The sequence below is a fragment of the Melanotaenia boesemani genome, chromosome 18, assembly GCF_017639745.1.
Source record: "Melanotaenia boesemani isolate fMelBoe1 chromosome 18, fMelBoe1.pri, whole genome shotgun sequence".
Classification (NCBI taxonomy): Eukaryota; Metazoa; Chordata; class Actinopteri; order Atheriniformes; family Melanotaeniidae; genus Melanotaenia; species Melanotaenia boesemani.
Window position 1 is genome coordinate 811,296 of NC_055699.1, and position 20,454 is coordinate 831,749.

The 20,454-nt window shown below is 45.3% G+C and overlaps 1 protein-coding gene across 3 annotated transcripts in view; it reads left to right on the top strand.

The window, feature by feature from the left end:
- Window positions 1–20,454, top strand: part of fars2 (phenylalanyl-tRNA synthetase 2, mitochondrial) — a 295,775-nt gene that overhangs the window by 71,346 nt on the left and 203,975 nt on the right. For all 3 annotated transcript variants that reach the window (XM_041968862.1, XM_041968861.1, XM_041968860.1), the window contains exon 2: window positions 9,761–9,937. The gene's annotated coding sequence lies outside the window, so the exon portion shown is untranslated. The remainder of the gene's footprint in view (window positions 1–9,760; window positions 9,938–20,454) is intronic.

Here is a 20,454-nt window from a genome sequence, read left to right on the forward strand (position 1 = left end):
TAGAAATGCCTCAGAAAATTAACACAGTGAACACGGGTTACCACGGAAACACGTGCTAGTGGCTTCTGTGACTTTCCTGTTGAGTTACATGACTGTGACCTCTCCACAAATGAGAACTAATCTTGATTAAGACTTTTAGAGCCACAATCAACGTGTTGACAGATGGCTGCCATCAAGCATCAGTCACTCTGTTGATAGAGGTCTCACCACATATTATAATTAATGTACTAAGCCAAAATGCAGAGACGCATGTGTGAAAACACCACTACATAAAACACAAGCAGCCTCACCCACCAGAAGTGAATCAGGATTTGCCCACAAGCTTGGGGTATTCCAACAAGGTTGCATTACACCTTCTGATACAGTCAATATATCAAATCAATATAACAAGGACGCAGAGGAAAACCCAGATAAACGCAGTACAAAACACTCGACACAGCTCATTTTTCTCACACTGATTTACTCCTTTATTTAAGCAGATCATTGTCTGACTCCATTCTCTTCCTCATGATCTGGAAATGCTATCCGGGCATTCACACCAGCTCTTCCTAGTTTGTTTGCCTGGAAAGTTCTGATTATTTGGGGAAGTGTGAATGCAACCAAATGTAGAAGTAAATTCTGGTTTAAGGTCTTGGCTCGCTTTAAGTGACCCAAATGCAGGAAGCTGAATGTAAGACATGTGGTCAGACATGGAAGAGTTCTGATGGAAATATGGTCGACCCAAGACTGCTAGGATCTGGTTCAGCTCCATGTTTTGCTCTCATCTGGTGGAAACAGATTTAGTTCTGCATTAACCATGAGATAAACCAGTTTTCTTGTGTGTCTTCTCTTCTTTAATTGTTTTTCATGTAGTGCCGTCTCTTCAGAGGACGGGAACGTGTTATTTAAAAGATTTGACTGAGTGCGATGTGACAGCAAACTCAGACCAAACTGAACCGAATCCCTAATCGTGCAGTCTAGAGGACTAGGATAAGGACAAAAACAGCATCACAGCATGTTCAAAGTATTTAAAAGGCTATAAATAGCTAAACAACAGAGCAGGATGGACCAAAGTGCACTTGGGATGGAATTCACCAGACGCCAGACAAAAAGAAAAATGAGTGAATGAGAGGACCTTTGTCAGGATTTTAGCAGCATCAGTGTATTTATGCTTTACTCATTTTACAAAAAGATGCAAACAGATGGAACTGAGCATGTGCAGAGTAACTCCGCCCATCTGGGTGTAGCTGTGCAAATACATGGAGGAGTTCTTCAGGCTCCAACTGCATTATCTGGTTGTGCGTCACATGATTTTGGTCATACATGTTACATGAATTTTAAAAGTGACAGTGGTTTTTGGAATAACTGATATGAGGATGCAACTGTCGGTGTGTGTGTGTGTGTGTGTGTGTGTGTACAGTGAAGCCTTTAGCTGTGGATGTGTAAAAGGTCAGAACGATTCTTGCTGTCTTTGAATAGAAAGGTCGTAGCTGCTGCTGCTGTGTGTGCGTGCATACATACACGTTCATATGTGTGGGCATTCAGGGTCCTGCTCATGTGGACCAGTGTTCCTGTAGTTGTTGTTTGTTGGTGAAAACACTCAGTGGTACATGCCGTCACTTCCTCAAAGGTTTGATGCAAATAACAAAATCCTGGAGAAAGAGAAGTTTTCTACAGCAAGAAATAAGAGAGAAATGTTATCACCTCCTGTCTTTATAAGGAGACGTAGTCTCACCGCCCACCTCATCAGGTCCACCTGCAGAAATATCCTAACATCCAATCACATGTTATGAACTAAATGCATGTAATTGTGTAGATATGCTCAGGATCATGTGTATATATATATATATATATATATATATATATATGTTTATATATATATAAGATGTTTAAGATGGCGGCGCGTGTGCACGCAGCGGCTCAGGGCTCTCGGCTTTTGTTTGTTTTGTTCGTGTTTTTGTTGTTGCTCCAGTTACTGGAGGCATTAATTCAGTATGGCAGGGCTGAATTAATAAACTTCTGAAAAAACTGCCAACTTTACGCACACCCTGAGCCGGATTTTATACCACCAGAGGTCCTTCGAACCACCACGGCTTTCACCATCTCCACTGTGGCCTAGGAGACGGAGGAGACAACGTAAACAAAACCGGGGTAAGAGGAGCGGGGCGCGTGCTAGGCTTAAAGCCGACCCACACTGACCAGCTCTTCCCAGTCTCTTCCTGACAAATGCTCGATCACTAGCCAACAAAATCGATGAGATTCGGCTGAGGATCGTCTCACGGAGGATGGACAGCTGTGTGGCCATCATTACGGAAACCTGGCTGGACTACAATACACCCAACACCTCGGTGGAGCTAGCAGGGCGCTCTTTGTTCCGAGCAGACAGGACTGCAGCCTCGGCTAAAAGCAGAGGTGGAGGGCTCGCGCTCTACATCCATAACTCCTGGTGTACAGCCACACACACCATCGGAACGCACTGCACACCCGACCTGGAATATCTGGCTGTGAAATGCAGGCCATTCAAGACGGTGAGAGAGTTGTGCTCCATTTTGATCATAGCTGTTTACGTTCCACCGCGAGCTAACGCTAAGCTAGCGCTAGAGGAGCTCTACTGTTTGATCACCAGGCAGATGAACTCCAACCCCGAGGCAGCTGTGATTGTGGCTGGAGACTTCAATCACGTGGAACTCAAAGCAGTGCTTCCAGAATTCAAGAAGTTCATACACTTTCCCACCAGAGACAATAACATACTGGATCAGGTTTATTGCAACATCCCAGGAGCATTCAAGGCGGCAGCAGCTCCTCACCTGGGCATGTCAGACCACATCTCTGTGAGGCTGATTCCTACATATAAACCTCTGATCTACAGGACAAAACCAACCACCAGAACAGTTCAGCTATGGACTGAGGAGGCTTCTTCAGCATTACAGGACTGTTTTGAACTCACTGACTGGGAAGTGTTTAAAGATGACTCAGACCTGGAGGCCTACACATCATCTGTCCTGGACTACGTGCAGTTCTGCACTGATGCTGTTCTACCCACAAAGTCCATCAAGGTGTTTCCAAACCAGAAACCATGGTGTGACAGCACAGTGTGGTCTCTGCTCAAAGCTCGGGACGCAGCCTACAGGTCAGGTGACAGGCTGGCCTACAGCAGGACCCGGTCAGAACTGAAGAAGGGCATCCAGCAGGCCAAACACAGATACAGACAGCGCATTGAGGAGCATTTCACTGACAACAACCCACGTGAAATGTGGAGAGGCATCAAAACCTTAACAGACTACAGGAATAGCAACCAGCAGATCAGCCATGACCCCACCCTACCTGACACCTTAAACAGTTTCTTTGCACGCTTCGACACACCTGGCAGCAGAGAGACTGTTTATCTTCCACAGCGTGAGGAGCAGCCTCTCGTCCTGCAGCAACACCAGGTTAGCTCCACCCTGAGGAGGATCAGCACTAGCAAAGCAGCAGGACCAGACAAGGTATCAGGTCGGGTTCTGAAGCTGTGTGCACAACAGCTGGCTGGAGTTTTTCTGGACATTTTCAACCTGTCCTTGCAGCTTGCTTCAGTTCCTGTGTGCCTCAAGTCCTCTATCATTGTGCCTGTGCCGAAAAAATCTGCTGTCACCTGCCTCAATGACTACCGCCTGGTCGCTCTCACACCAGTAATCATGAAGTGCTTTGAGAGGATCGTCTTAAGTCACATCAAGGACGTCATTCCTGCTACTCTGGACAGATATCAGTTCGCCTACAGGGAGAACCGATCGACAGAGGATGCAGTCTCACTGGCACTGCACACGGCTCTGACCCACCTGGAGCATCCTAACACCTACGTCAGGATGTTATTTGTGGACTTCAGTTCGGCTTTCAACACGGTGATCCCGGACAAGCTGACACTGAAACTCCACAACCTCGGACTGTCCAACCCCCTATGCTTCTGGATCAGGGACTTCCTCACTAATAGGCCTCAGGTGGTGAGGATTGGGGACTGCACATCATCCACACGGTTCCTGAGCACAGGCACACCACAGGGATGTGTGCTTAGCCCGGCCCTCTTCACCCTATTCACACATGTCTGTCTTGCTATCCATCCCACAAACATGTTTCTGAAGTTTGCAGATGACACCACCGTGGTGGGTCTCATATCGGACAACAATGAGACCCTCTTCAGAGCGGAGATCCAGCACCTGACAGGATGGTGTTCAGACAACAACCTTGTTCTGAACACCAGCAAGACCAAGGAGGTCATTGTGGACTTTAGGAGATCCAAGAAGATGGAGCACACCCCTGTCCTCATCCATGGGGAGGAGGTGGAGCGGGTGGACAACATCAAGTTCCTGGGCATCCACATTACATCTGACCTCACTTGGTCCGCACACACATCGCACCTGGTGAAGAGGGCCAAACAAAGGCTCTTCTTCCTCAGGAAGCTCAAAAGGACTGGACTCTCCTCTCAGCTTCTGATGAACTTCTACAGAGCCACCATAGAGAGCATTCTCTGTCTGAGTGCAACAGTGTGGTACGGGAGCTGCACTGCACACGACAGGAAGGTCTTGGCCCGGGTGGTGAAAACAGCACAGGGGATTGTAGGGAGTCCTCTCCCGCTCCTGGACTCAATATACGACAGCCGGGTCCAGAGAAGGGCCAGTCGTATAGCTGCAGACCCACCCACCCAGGACACGAACTGTTTGTACCTCTTCCCTCTGGAAAGAGATACAGAAACATCAAAGCCCACACCAACAGACTAAAACACAGCTTCTTCCCCAGAGCTGTGAAATCCATCACCCCATCTCCCCCCTACCCCCCACCCCATCTCCCTCCACCCCCCACCTACCCCCCACCCCATCTCCCCCCACCCCCCATCCATAGACTGAACACTAAACTCCTGCAGACAGGCAGACACACTCAGACTGCACTTTAGGACAATATGCTGCAATATGTGGATCACTTTCATGCCAGTCACTTTAAACACTTTATATACTTGTTTGATTTGCACTGTTATTCCATTTTATTCCTTTTACTCTTTTATATATATGTATATATATATAATCTAAAGATATATTGCCTTTTGCCTTTCCATACTTTTTATCGTCGTGTATTACAGTGTGCCTTTTAAGCCGAGAACTTCTGAAACAAAATTTCATTGTGCCTTGCACAATGACAATAAAGATTCTTGATAACAATATATATATATATATATATATATGTATATGTGTGTGTGTGTGTGTGTGTGTGTATGAGTGTATATATATATATATATGAGATCTGGTTTTAAAGAAAAAGAGTGTTTTCAGGCTCCTAAATCAAATCAAATAAAACTTTATCTATAAAGCCCTTTTCATACGAAAGGCATTACAAAGTGCTTTACAAGATTAAAAAAAAAAATTTTTATGCACAATTCAATTCATGCATACTAAAAACAAAAATGGCGGTTTCTATGACAACAACACTGAAGTCTTTATGTGACATGGTCTTAATTTAAACAATTGCTCAGGCTCAGTACACTTGAGTCCAGCCACTGATCAGCTGATCTTAAAGAGTGTGAAGGTGTGTAAGGGTGAAGGAGCTCAGCGAGGTAGGGGCGCTAGTTGGTCCACGTCAACGAACCCTTTCACAGGTGTCATGCTTGGTTTGGAGTGCAAACGCTCGTTCACTCATTATCCTGTTAATTTAAAATGTTGTTTAAAAGAAAACCAATTCAAGCATGAAGCTCTTGCACTGGGCGTTTGAGTTGGTACTAACTTCAGAGAGCCAGCTGGATGCTTTCAAACTAAGAAAAGGTTAAAGGTTAGTTTGATATCAGCACATTTTGATGACACCAAAGTCCAAGATTTACAAGCTGATTTGCAAATAAATAAGAAGCACATCGATAAACTTCATTCTGTGAAATCAAATGATTTTCAGCTAATTAATGTCTTTAATTAATTAAGCAACTGGTCACTTTTACTTCGTTTCGTTAGTCCGTGCTGTTGCGCTGAGGATTTGTGTGAGTGTGCCAGGCTGGCTGATGGGCAGCTCTGGTGGATCAGTAGGAAGGATTTCCTTCAGCTTCAGCTGAGCAGACCGACTCTCTGCCTTTCATCCGAGCTTTGAGTCTGAATCCTGCAGATCTGTGGACGCTGCTGTCGCTGTTTGCTCTGGACCCGAAGCACTTTTATCCACCTGCTCTGATCGCATCCTGCCACAGCAGTTTACTGGAACATGTCACGTGCAGGGTGGCAGTAAAATGCATTTGTACATGCATCCCAGGCTGTGCACGCCCACTCACCACTAGTACAACAACCAAAACAACAACACAGTAATAAAAACACAATGAATATATAATAATCACAGAGCAACGATTGTGCAGTGATGTGTATGCTATACAGTCTGACTAGTTGTCTCTCTCTCTCTCTCTCTCTCTCTCTCTCTCTCTCTCTCTCTCTCTCTCTGTCTATATATATATATATATATGTGTGTGTCTCTGTGTGTGTGTGTGTGTGTGTGTATGCTATGTATGTAGGACCTGAATGTTCATTTATCAATGAACTGATAAATTCTGTTTTCTTTACTGCAGACTGACGGTTCCAGAGACCGAAGGTAACAGAGGGTGTAGCAGACGTTCGTGCCGTTAGAAAGGACGGGTTTTGTGGATTGTGGTGTCAATGGGTGACATGTTTTGGTCTGTACCATGTCTGACAGGGATGGTTTGAAGCACATTGTGCGTTGCTTTAGTAGTGAGGAGGTTTAAGCTCGTGCCCTTGCTCGTGGACTCGTACAGGTGGACTCGCAGGTCTTTAACTTTGTGGTCTTAACCCGACGTGGGCCGACACAATGGCTGACGCCTCGCTGACTCTTCAGCGCACCATGTGTGGTAAAATACCTGCAGCTGACACAGCTGAGCTGACTTCATTCAACTCCTTCATCTATTGGTTAATGCAGAACAGCATGAGCTAAACATGGAGCTGCATCAGATCCTCGCGGTCTGGGGTTGAGCAGATTTCTATCAGAACTTTTACCAAATTCTTTCACATCTGACTGCGAACTATTTCTCTCCCTGACAGGAGCCGGTTCTTCTTGTTCACTACAAAGAATCGGCTCTTAGAGCCGGCTCGTTCATGAACAGCACATCTCTGGTTTTTACCTGCTCTGGCTGCTTTCTGTTGGCACTGCCCACCCACACACTCAGTTCTGTTTCTCATCTCCTGAATGCATTCCCCTCACAGATCCAACTAAAAGACAAACAAGCTTTCCAACAGTTTGAGATTTATTGTTGAGAAGCATCTCGACAACAAACAAATAATACAGCAAACACTAATTTAATTAGCTTTTGGGCAAAGTTTAGTTTAATAAGTAGAATTAATTTCCTAAATCTGATTGTAAGTTTACGAACAAATCATTACTTGTCCAGTTGCATTAGATGTGTGTGTGTGGGGCCGTATGAAAGCAGGGATCGACCGACGTGAATGTTTTAGGGCCGATGCTGATATAAATGTCCGCCTTGGCCGATATGGGCAGCCCATTTTCTTAAGCCGATATTTGAAGCGGATACTGCTTTTGTTTACATAAAAATGACAATAACAACAACGTTACGAGTCTCGTTTTTTAAAAAAGAAACCTTTATTAAAAATGAAAGTTGTTAATGGTCGCATGGAGACGCTCTGCTCTCTCTCCGCCAGCCGGTACCGTCTCCAGTCGGTCATGATCCAGCTGCCTAAAACGGCCGAGAAGTTCCTATTGACATGAAAAACACGTGTGTGGTGAGAAGTCACCGACGAGGGGTCAGCCGTTGTTCTCTCACCTGCACAGAAATGATTTCTGACTTGTCGGAGGCAGAATGATGGCTGGCTGCTTTACGGGTATGAGGTCCTCTTGATGTTCACATTTTTATTATGGGTGCCAATGCCCATATTGCTATTGCCTTTTTTTTTTCCGCTCAAAACTTTGGCGGCTATCTCCTCCTACAGCTTTCACTCTACCCCCACAAAAGTTACATCAATCTGTGCGTCTCGATCGGGACATGTGTGGTATGACTTTTCTCGTACAAAAGTCTGGCGGTTCTCGCAATAAACCGCGGTTTTTTGGAGACCTGTTTTCCCATAGGAATGAATGGGATTTGGCTCTGAGCAGCCCGAAAAACATAGGTCATTTTGGAAGCCTACAGCTCAGCCATATCCTCACCTAGAAGCACCATTCAAAGTTTAAACGGGTCACGACAGATAAATCTATCACTGGTCCGAAGGGCATTTTCATATCTCTTACACTTTGTTCACAATCACTGTTGAAGTTTTAGCAAAAACTGCCAAAATCCTCTCCCTCTGCCTCCCTCTAGCTTTTGCTTCAAAAAGACATGCTTAAACAAAGTTCTCTCACGGCCAGAGTTTTTGCTCTACAGACACAATTTTTACATCAAAACGTAGGTTTTTTTGTTGGCTTCAATTTATCATTAGCTCATTTTGGGCTAGGACGTACAGATTTGGAGCTATGAGGCTCAGAAAGACACAAAGTCTTTTCTCCCCACTCAGAATCCCCATTGATGGAACCATGTTTTAAAACTGCTGCCATTTAAGTTCTGTTTGCAGTACAGTGACAAGACTTATATCCTCGTGTCCCTCAAAGCCTTCTGCACCTAACGGTGAAAGAATTATTTTCATATGTATTACGGTTTGCTTTCAGCAGCAAGAAGTTCGGAGGCTTGCAGACAGTGACTTCACAGTGCTCTGTGTGTGTGTGTGTAACCTGAGCCTGCCTGTCTGCTGCTATGGGGGAAAGGGTGGGGGCATGGTTGCCATGGCAGCACTCTCAGCTGCTGTCATTGCAAAGAGCCACTGTTTAGCCCTTTCATACCTGTCAATCTGCAGATTTTGCAATCATGCAAAGATTACACTTTTTATTTTCTGTCACTTTTGACACATCTACATGTCCAGGTCTTGTCAACACCATACCCCCCCCCGGACACAGTAAGTGACTCTAACTCTGGACTGGGTTGACCAAAGAACTTGAAACTGGCCAGTTTTATTGAAAGTCCCTATCTGAACATGTTTGTACAAGTACAGTGACTGCAGCGCCACCTAGTGGCCGTATGGGATTTTCATGGCATTACATTCACGGGCAGGCTTGCATCCTGCTGTAACAAGTGAATTTCTCCACTGTGAGATAATAAAGTCTAAGCTAATCTAATCTAATCTAATCCATTTCGTGCCGTCTCCCTCGCGCCGGCTGGCTTGGCCACGGTGGCCGCACGGCCGGCACGCCAGGGGTCGGCGGGGCAACAGGCGCATTGGCACCCATCAAAATTTCTTTGAAATTTTCTAGTTTATATTCTTATTTATTTATTTTGAATGACTGAATTTAAATAATATTGCTGGACCTGACCAGAGAAGACAGCAAAACAGAACAGTGTGAGCAGAAATGAGGAGTACAGAAAAGAAAGAGGAGACAGAGATACACCAGAACCATCCTTCAGTCCAAACCAACACCAGACAACCAACCTTAATCCAGCAAAGCGTTTCTTTTGGAGAGCAGAAGGAAAATCTGCAAACATATCACATTTTGTGCAAATAACTATGATATGTGTGTTCTCCGGCTCTCGTGAACATTTTTAGAATCTCCTGCTGACTGTGAGGACTGTTCATGCTTTGAGTTTTCCGGTCGCCTCCAGGTTTTCAGCAACCTGAACGAAGTGAGAGGAGCTGCAGGAGCAACTCCACGCCGCGTCCTGATGAGTTTGTTTGATGCACGCGCCGGCTGTGAGCTGCAGATTGAGTTTTCCATCTCGTGTCTCCTTTCTGCCTGGCAGATCAAGGACCCCGGCGTTCCTCTCCATCGACCGCTTCCTTCCGTGTTCAGACCTGTGGAAGAATCCGTCCAGGACACATCAGCCCGGTGACCCGAACCTGATCACCGAGCCCCCGTCTCCGTTCATCTAATCATCCCCCTCTGCTGCTGCAGATCCATAAGACTTCTCTCTTGAGCTGTAAGTGTTCCTGTGTGTGTGTGTGTGTGTGTGTGTGTGTGTGTGTGTGTGTGTGTGTGTGTGTGTGTGTGTGTGTGTGTGTGTGTGTGTTTTGGTGTGGAAACGTCACATTAACATCTGCTCTGCTTTCTAATCTGCTTCTATTTCACATCTTTATTGACAATAAAAACGACACAGAGGCAACAACAGGAACAAGTTGTACAAACAAACCAAGAAGAAAAACACACCAGCGAGTTAACTCACGGTGACATTTACTCGAAGCCTTGAATAAAACATGAGTGACTCACAATCTCGAGCTCCTGAACGAGTTTCCAAATTTTCTGAATGTCATTGCAGCATTAAGTGCAACAACAGCGGCATTTACACTCCTCTCTGGATGAATATTTTATGGCTCTGACCTGTGTCGCAGCGCTCGGCCCGGTTCTGCTGACGCGTCCTGGCTTTTCTTTGCTGTGTTTAATGTCAGGCTCGTGCTGAGGGGACGGAGGCCGCCGCGGCAAATGTAAACAAACACCACCTCTGCTTTAATTGGCAGGAAAATGTAAATGTGGTGGAAATGAGGTGAAGCTTTGATGTGGGGCTGAGAGGCTCCAGAGAAGGTCCAAATCAAAGGATGCGGCAACTGGACCGGAGGGGAACATCTGTGGCCGAGATCCGGCGTAAAAATGTGCAGGGTCACCACACAAACTGTAGAAATGCGGCAGCACTGGAGACGCTCCTCCTGGTGTGTCGCAGCATTAACTGGAGCTTTTAATGAAGGCACCGCGTGTTGGTACAAAAATCCAGCACACGAGGGTTTAGAGACCAGCAACGTGATTTTATGTTGTTAGATTGTATTATCTTTTTATTTACAACTAAATATTAGTACACATTTAAGCTGCATAAATAACAAGAAAATGTACATTACTCACTAATTTATGCAGGAAATCTTAAATTTTTACATCTTACACTTCATCATTTATCATTCTCCTTTCTGTTTGTTATTAACAGTTTATACTTTTATACTTTTATAGCTGTTGCTCTTATTTGTTCTTGTTGTTTTTAGATTCGTCTGATTTTAGTTTGTACTCTTTTTTTTTTTTTTTTTTTTTAACGAAGTGTTTTCCAGCGTTTTTCTGATGGGATCCTCCACGCCGGGGGCTATACCTGCTCAGTTTGCAGGGTCATTGCCGTGGTGATGGTCCTGGTCAGGGACCTGCGCTACAGCCCGATGGTGGTGGTTCGGGTCCTGGGTGGTTCCTGTGGGGTCAGCCTCTGTGGCCATGGGCGGGGTGACTCCCAGTGTGGTCCCAGTTTCTCCAACGGGGGGGCCAAGATAATTTCAGGGGGTCACCAGATCTGTAAAAGATATAAAGCCTACATTTATCAAATAATTTAGGGATTTTTATTAGGCCTGTTAAAATGACCGAGTTATTGGAATGAGTGGGATTAATGCTGCATTTTAAAGAGATCTGCGTACGCATCCCCTTGTCGTACACAGCATGTGTTAGATTTCCAGTCTGGGGTCTATGGTCCCTCCCAGCTACTTCTAGGTCTCAGCAACCTCCACCCCATGATCTTCAGTAGAGTTAGAGGAGTCCTCTTCCAGAAGTCTATCCCCTTCTCTCCGGTCTTGGTGACATTCAGGTGGTTCCTGCCAGTCCGCCCTACAAACCCGTCCCCCAGCGCTCTGTCCTCCTCCTCCTCCCGGTCCTGGACACCCAACAACAACTGAAGGCGGCATGACTCAGTGCTGGACTGAGGATCAGGGTGTAGAAGGTGGAGAGTAAAGGAGACAACACAATCCCCTGAGGACCACCGGGTCAGACAGGATGCTGCCTAGACGGACAAACTGTGGCCTGTCAGGTAATTGGTTGTTGACACCCATCCCCTGCAGCTTCGTACCCAGCAGTGGTGGCTGGAAGTGACTTTCGTAGAGCTGCCTCCACCGTCCAGATGCAGACGGGCTCTCTGCAGCAGGTAGAATCAAATGGAGTTGGTAGGCAGGCTGCAGAGGGTCCAGCAGATCCTTCACCTGCAGTCTTTGGTTGGCCAAGACCAGCCTTTCCAGCACCTTTATCATATGCCATGTGACGGCCACTGGACAGTAGTCGTTGAGGTTGGATGGTCTGAAATTCTTGGGGACTGGAACCGAGCAGGACGTCTTCCAGAGAACTGGACCTCTGCTGACTCAGGCTCAGACTGAATGAGTGCTGCGCAGGTCTTCAGGATCCTGGAGCAGATCCCATCTGGACCTGCAGCCTTCCTCTGGGGTAGTTTCTCCATCTGTCTCTTAACTTGGCCTGTTGTCACTGTAGAGCTGGCGAAGGTTCGGGAGTCGTCCGAGGAGGAGGAGGAGGTGAGATGATGTGGAGCTGAGAGCTGAACCTGTTTAAAGTTCAGATCTCTCCTGGCTGCCCGACAGCTGCCTGCTTGTCTTCTTACAACCTGTGATCTCCTCCATCCCCGTCCACACGTTCTCACATTCTGCTGGAGTTTGGCTCCAGCTGCCTCCGGTAGTTGTTCTTGCTCCTCCTGAGTGACATCCTTACTTGGTGAGTGATGTTGTTGCACCATCATGGCAGCAAAGATGCTTCAGAGTACCAAGAATGAAAGAATAAATGTTTCAGCATCCTCAGGTAAAAATAAAAAGCTGGAGGACACTGGAGACATATGCCACTTGTAGACATGTTAGCTAGAGGACCTGACTACGATAAAACAAGAGGTGGATGGAGATAGCTGATTTTTACTATTAACGCCTTTAGTTAAACAGTAAGAACCTCATTGAGCTTAAAATCTCTTTTCCAAGCGTGTCCTGGCCAAGACAGCAGCAGGGCAGTTAGACACCTTACAGACACAACAAAACACATTCACACTAAGTTTTAAAATCAGGGAAGAATACATTCAGAAATGACCAAATAACCATTTAAAATCACTAAATCAAACAGAACTTTGCTGGTGACTTCAAAACCGAGATAATGGTACTTAGTTTTTTCCTCCGTCATTCATCCAAAACCTTTCAGCACACGGGCCGAAGCAGCAGAGAAACCGAACAACAAATGTGACCTGAAGCAGATAAAGAGAAGAATAGCTGCACTAGACCAGCTACAGTCTGTCATGAGAACTTCTCTCCACACTGCCTGGATCTTCGCCCCTGAATCCATCTTTCTCCACAAAACTAGTAGAACCAGGTCATGGGTTGTGAGAGCACTTAAAAAAGTGAATGGTGGGATGAGGTGTGGGGTTAGAAACACAGCTTTTACTAGCTTCCATTACTGGCACGGGGGGCGTCATCCACATCCAGCTCTTCCTCCACTTCAACTGTGGTTTCTATCCATTGTAGATTTGGCTCGACATCTAATCGTGCTGCTCGCTGCTTCGTGTCCGGCTCTCCGGTTTACTCCCAGCCATGCAAATAAACAGCTGTTTACCAGTCAGCAGCAGGTGATCTAACAGGAGGTTTTCTTTTCAGTCAGGTGTTTAGGACTTTGTGAAGCTGAACAAAAAGAGCACTGGCACTGAGTACAACCCAGGTTCACCAGAAATCATGAGACATAATTCTGAACCAGCCAAGTGTCTCACTTCTAATCCTTTCCACCTGTTTTCCCCTCCTTAACCTGACAGAAGTGACACATGGTTCATACTGAGAAGCTGTTTTTAAACAGCCTAAATGACTTTGGGGAAACTGTTTGAAGGGACCTTCTTCAACGCAGCACAGCAGCGCTGAAAATGGATGAAGATGAAAAAGTGAAGCTGATGACGTTGGACAGGAAATAGAAAAAAGGATTCGTATCTGTTGTCGGGAGATACTTTTTTTAAAAGTTGGATATGGACCAAACAATTGTTCATAAACTGATGAGCTGAAGGTTTTTTTGGCAACACAAGCGACTTGCTTCGCTGCCTAAGGGCTGAGTCCTGCTCTCTTTATGTAAAACGTACGTCGGTGTCGAACGCTGTCAAACGTCAGGCACATAACGCTCCGTGCCGGCTTCAGGCTTCCTACACGCTCCGCTAGAACGGAGAACTTTGTTCTTGTTCTCGAGGTGGTACTGTGGAGGGGCTGTCCACGTCTTCACATGCAGTGAACAAATGGCTTGGTTACTTCAAAGTTCACGAGAAGCTTCATGTGGCAGGAAAGGATTGAGCATGCGACGGTGTCATGTTGATTTTCATACTTTATCACCTCAATTGGCTGTTCATCCAAACTCTCCGCCCAGCGTGGTTTAACCCTTTGCGTCAATAGAAAAGTGGACATGACAACTTAATGTTTAACAGTCTTCTGCATTAACCACGTCCACTCCACATTTCTGACTGATCACATGACTGTTCTCTCACCCCACACAAGAAAAACGTCCTGCTCGGCCGGTGTGTTGAACTCAAGCAGCAGAAACTCCAGAAAGAACAAAATGACATGATTTAGCTTTTGCATCCTGGAGAACAAGAACAAAAATCTCTGTTCTGGCGGCGTATGTAACGGCTTTTACACTGGCGTGGTTGTTAGGCGACAAATCCACTAGAGGGCAGTGCAAACTAAACAGTTCACTTCTGATTTCCAACATCAGCGTATTAACGATGATATGCTTCAAGCACCAAGAATGGATGAAACGAAGATCAGCCGTGTCCACACTCACATTTAAACCTGAACAAGCTGAGGAAGCGCAGTGTTTGGCTCAGCTGGTCGAGCGGCAGCCCTTTAACAGCGGCTCGAATCCCGCCCGGAGCTCTGCTGCACATCATTCCCTGCTGTAGAGGAAAGCAGATTTAGAGAGAAGATCAAGACATTGTGGACAGTAACATGTTTTTCTACAATATACAGTTCTCATGATAATAGAATAATCTAAAAAACACATGAAAACGTGGTTCATACCAAGACACACAAGGGAAGCAAAACACATCAAATACAATGAAATCAGTATAATTTTGAAATATTTTTAAAATATTGTGATATAATTTTGGCTCCGGTGGCCTAAGATGCACCCTGCCTCTCGCTTAGTAACTGCTGGGATGGGCTCCTGCCACCCACGACCCTGAATTGGAGTAAGTGGGTGAAGAAAATGGACAGATAATTTTGGTTAAACTGCCCACCGCTAGCAGGAGCTTGGAAAACTGTGGCTGGGTCTCAGACTCAATCAGTGAACTGGTGTCAACATCCACCCCTAAATTAACACAGTACGAGTACCCTATCCCTTAGAAATGTTTGTCTTTAAAATCAGGAAAACGTAGTCCTTGTAAAACTCCTGAACCTTGTTGGAAATGTTCAGAGTTTTATGTTGTGGACCGGTGAGAAGGTCTTGAATGAAATCAGGGAGGAAGAAGCTAAAAATGACAGCAAGACCAGAGGGACGTGACCAAACACTATTACAAACTTGAAATGATTATTATGGTAAGACCTTCCCTCGTTTCTACAGAAGTATTTGAGTCAGTGGAGTTGATGGTTGAAGTCTCTTGATCGGGTGGCTCTTCTTCTGATGTGAAACTCCCCGATAATAGTCAAACAGTTTGAACAGCTTTACCTATTTTAGAACCAAGTTTCTCCTCATTTTTGGTTTCCATCAGCTCCAAAAAGAAATATGAAGCTCTTTGAACCAAAACTGTGACCATCGGCTCATGTTTGTCTGTGCATCAATCAGCTCTAAATCTCTGAAGAAGTCGATTACATCAGCTTTAATCTGGGATGAACAGGACCTAACGGAGCTCCAGGAGCTCATTTTAAGTTTTGGGCCTCTTGGCAAGTTTAGTGTGACCAGGCCCGCAGCAACAAACTCCACCATGCAGAAATAAAGTTAGGCTAAGATATGGAATAATGTAAGAAAACAGCCAGCCAAGCACTGCATCATGTTTTACTGCCTGAATTCATTAGTGCTTAATTTGAATAATAAAACCGCAAACCCGACTGGGATTTAATGTGTGTGTTCGAGCTGAATCTTAAGAGTTGCAGCCAAGGTGATTAAGTGTGTAATGGCTGTTTTCACATTTACGCCAGTGTTTTGTCTCCTGGCTGCTTCCCTGGCAGTGCTGTGGTGCAGCAGCGGCAGTTTGGTTGATGACTGTTTCTGAGTATCTGACTGATGTGGCTTCACACTTTTTTAATGTTTCCTTCTTTATTTTTAATGAATGCATTTAATGTGTTCAGAGGTGTCCCCACTGAACCCTGACCCCTGAAACGAAGCCGTGTGAGTCGAGACTGACTGCAGCCTCATTGCTGATAAGATTTTGTGAGGAGTGAAATGTGGCAGAACTACAGAAGCCTACAGATGAATATTTTCCTAGTAAATGTAACAAAGCTCCAAACCACATTTGGAGATGTCCTGAAATGCAATTCCTTTCAGATTTCTAAAAAATGAACTCCTGTATGGACTCCGTAAAGACCCAATAACAACACCCTTATCCTTTTATTTTTCATTCTTCCAGGTAAGGTAGGTGACTCTTCCCTTTGGGGATCAAGGACTTTTAGCATCCACATGGCTCCCATCACCCTAGCTGAGAAGCAATATGACCTCAACTTTTCAATTTTGGTTCAATCCCAGTCCCCTCCTTTGACCTACTAGTCAGCCTTTTAATCAAGATATTGGGGGGTGTTTGGATGCAAGGTGACCACTACACTTTGATCCCCAAAAGTAGAGGGGAGCCTGTCCTTCGTATATGACAGAAAAGGGGGGATAGGACAAAATGGTGGAGCCAAGGGGAGGAATTAGGAATTGGGACGGGGCCTCTGTACTGAGGTAGGACCAAAGGAAATATCAGTTATTTGTTAGTTATCAGTTAGGTGCTGTGTTCAATGGAAAACCAAAAGAAAACAGCCATAACGTATCATGCAATGGATGAAGGTCATAGATGAAACCATAGCAACAATATGACCATCTCTTGGCAAATAAACATTACATGGCAGGATCAACTGCACAGAAATTGGTTAACATTGTTAAGGTGACACTGAAAACTGGAAGCTGGCATCATGTAGGTTATCCAACATATAACCGCACGGCTTGGATGCTCCATGTTGTTGTATGGCCTGCAGACGGAAGACACAAAGACTGTTCTGATGTCCAAACGCTGTAGAAACTGAAGGAAGCTGGACTGGTGAACAGCAACCTGACAGGACAGAAACACATCAGATGCAGAGCAGCAGAAGATCTGAGATCCATGACTTTATCATAATTAGAGACTTTTGGATTTAAGCTTTTTCCTCATGGAATTAAAATAATTTAATTATTTTTGTTGGAACAAAGCAAATGGAAACCAGTCCACATGTTATTCCATCCACCCATCCATCCATCCATCCACCTATCCATCCACCTATACATCCATCCACCCATCCATCCGTCCATCCATCCACCCATCCATCCATCCATCCATCCACTCATCTATCCGTCCATCCACCCATCCATCCATCCATCCACCTATCCATCCACCTATACATCCATCCACCCATCCATCCGTCCATCCATCCACCCATCTATCCGTCCATCCACCCATCCATCCATCCATCCACCTATCCATCCACCTATACATCCATCCACCCATCCATCCGTCCATCCATTCATCCATCCATCCATCCACCCATCTATCCGTCCATCCATCCATCCACCCATCCATCCATCCATCCACCTATCCATCCACCTATACATCCATCCACCCATCCATCCGCCCATCCATCCATCCACCCATCTATCCGTCCATCCATCCATCCATCCATCCATCCACCCATCCATCCATCCATCCATCCATCCACCTATCCATCCACCTATACGTCCATCCACCCATCCATCCACCTATCCACCCATCCATCATCCACCCACTCACCCATCCATCCATCCATCCATCCATCCATCCATCCATCCATCCATCCATCCATCCACGTGCTCAGAACACCTCACCAGGGAGGCGTCCAGGAGGCATCCTGACCAGATGCTTGAGCCACCTCATCTGGTTCCTCTGGATGCGGAGGAGCAGCGGCTCTACTCTGAGCCCCTCCCGGCTATTATTTCTTTAGTTGTCTTTTAGATATTTGATATTTCATGAGTAAAGTTATATGATGAGTTGAAGAACGACAACCTGAAACAGTTTTTATGCTGTACTTGGTAAAAATGTGGACAAAGTCTTCAAGCTTTTTTATTTACGTGGAACAAAACCTAGCTGCAGAAAAACAAACATGAGCTTGACCAGAAAACTGCAGCTACACTAAAGTTCTGCCATGATGCCACACGCATAGACACATGTACGCACGCAGGCGAGCTCACCTCCATCAGCGGACGGCACAAGTCGGACAACTAGTCAGCCAGCTTAAAATCAGACAGAAACATAAATGACATCTTTGAAGTTCTCCCAGGCAAAGACGGAAACACCTGCGCTCCATTGAGGAGCAGCCGGAGCATTTTCCTGCTCCGATGTTACGGAGAGAACTTCATGTCCATCACGGGAACATGCAAAGCTCAACTAGATTAATTTACCCTCATTTCTGAATCGGCTTATGGCTTAAAAAGGATCCAGCGTTCTTTGTAGGTTTTAACGTCAACCCATCATCTGAGATCTGAACTTTAGGACTGTTCAGAGCGACCCCAACTAAGTGAAACCAGGACGTATAAAAAATGAATTTTTTCTGTCCTGAGTGTGTTTTATCAGTTGTTCAATTCGTTTTGGAGACTTGGTCCACGATGAAGTTAAAAATGTGACTTCCCTGAGAAAGGGATGAACCCAGAACAGAAGCTTGCACCTAGATCGGAGGAATGTTGGGAGCGCTGGTACGACCAACATAGACAGCCAGTTGGTCGCATGTATGACCAAAACGAGTCCCCGAGCTGACCAAACGTAACACCTCCTGTGGGGTGTTTATTTCTCACGTTTGCTTTGTTGGGAGGTTTTCTGTCCCACAGCCGACTGTCTTTTGTGAGGCCAGTTGAAACTGGACCATTCTCTATGGACCTGCAGCTGAAAGAGGACCAGAACTGGTGCAGTTCTGTCTGGTTGTATGAGGTCTTTTAAAATTCAAACACTCTATAATATCATGCTGTACCGACCTGAACAGTACGACTCACCGATGGGGGAGATTGTTTTAGGTTCTGGAGTAATGCAGGATGTAACTTTATCTACTCAGTCGTGACATTAAATGTCACAGAGGAGGAAACGCTGACTCCCCCTTTCTCCTTTAGATCTGTGCAAGCATTACATTTTATAACTGCAGATGTTGAGTAATACGGGTTTAATTTTCTTTGGAAACTTAATGTGTTTAGTCATTTCAAGGAAAGTTAGAGCATTAAACAAGTTTAAACAGAAAAGGAGGATTAAACCTCTTTTTCATGACACCATCTGTTGAAATGCAAACACTTTACCAGCAGGTGTTGTATACTCTTTCTTTTTTCATTTAAAAAAAACAACTTTTCACAGATTTTTTATCTTTTCTTTTATCTTTTCACACCTTCTGTGTGTCCCAAGCATGTTTCCTGTCTGACGGATTAAACGTTGGACTGATTAACTCGCCGTCTTGAACGGTCGGCCTCGGCCTCTGAGCGGGTTTCCCGGGAGGACGATCTTCCTGCCGTTCTTCGGTTGGTTGTAATGAGGTTGGACCTCTGGTGTGCAGCTCTAACTGCATTAGAGGAGTTCAGTGTTAATGACAGAGCGTTGTGTTTTCACCATCATCTAGACCAGGGGCTCCCAACCTCTTTTTCTTGGGGACCCCCATCAAGCAAATACTAAAAAGCGGTGGAACCTCTGCCCCACCCCCCCGTGCTAAGACCATGCTGGTTTTATGCTTCCAGAAGAGAGATTCTCTCCATAAATAATGTACTCTGGTTGAGTCCCGTCCATCGATACAGCCAAAGTTAAATTAACAACATATAGCCTGACTTTTTTTTCTTAAAGGTACAGTGTGTGGACATTAATCACAATGGCTCTGAATGTTCAAAGCCTCTGGGACCACCTGTGCTCTTTAGGGGACCACCTTGGGGGTCCTGGACCCCAGGTTGGGAACCACTCATCTAGACTTATGTACCTGTTTGTTTTCTTTCCTGTTTTACTATTTACTGCTGTTTTTTTTTGTAATTTCTTTATGATTTGGCATCTCCCTTTTTTGCAGTCCATCATGATCTTTCCTTTCTTTCTGCCTCCATCTTCCATTGGTCAGCACAGAATTCACTTTAATAACTCATTTCTCCTTTTTTAAAATAACTTTTCTTGATTTACCTCTTTACTGTCGTTGCATTCATTAGTTTTCTCTTTTATGCCATTAATTCCCTTCCTCCTTGTTTCCTTTCCTATTTTTTATCTGTACTCCTCCCATTTCATTTTCCTTTGTTACTCTCTTTTTCCAAGACAAGCATTTATCATTTTTGTTTGTAAAACTCAATATCTGAAGGTAGCATCGGTCTGCATCGTGGTCACGTTAACGGAGCCACGTTCAGCTCGGTTATCCGTGATGTGAGCGGCGAGGCGGAAGCATGAAAGGTGACATCCTGGTCTAACATGCTAACTGCACGTTGCTACGGCCGCTGCTAGCTTTAGTTCTGCTGTCAGCAAATTAGCTGTTGTACTAATTGTTTAAC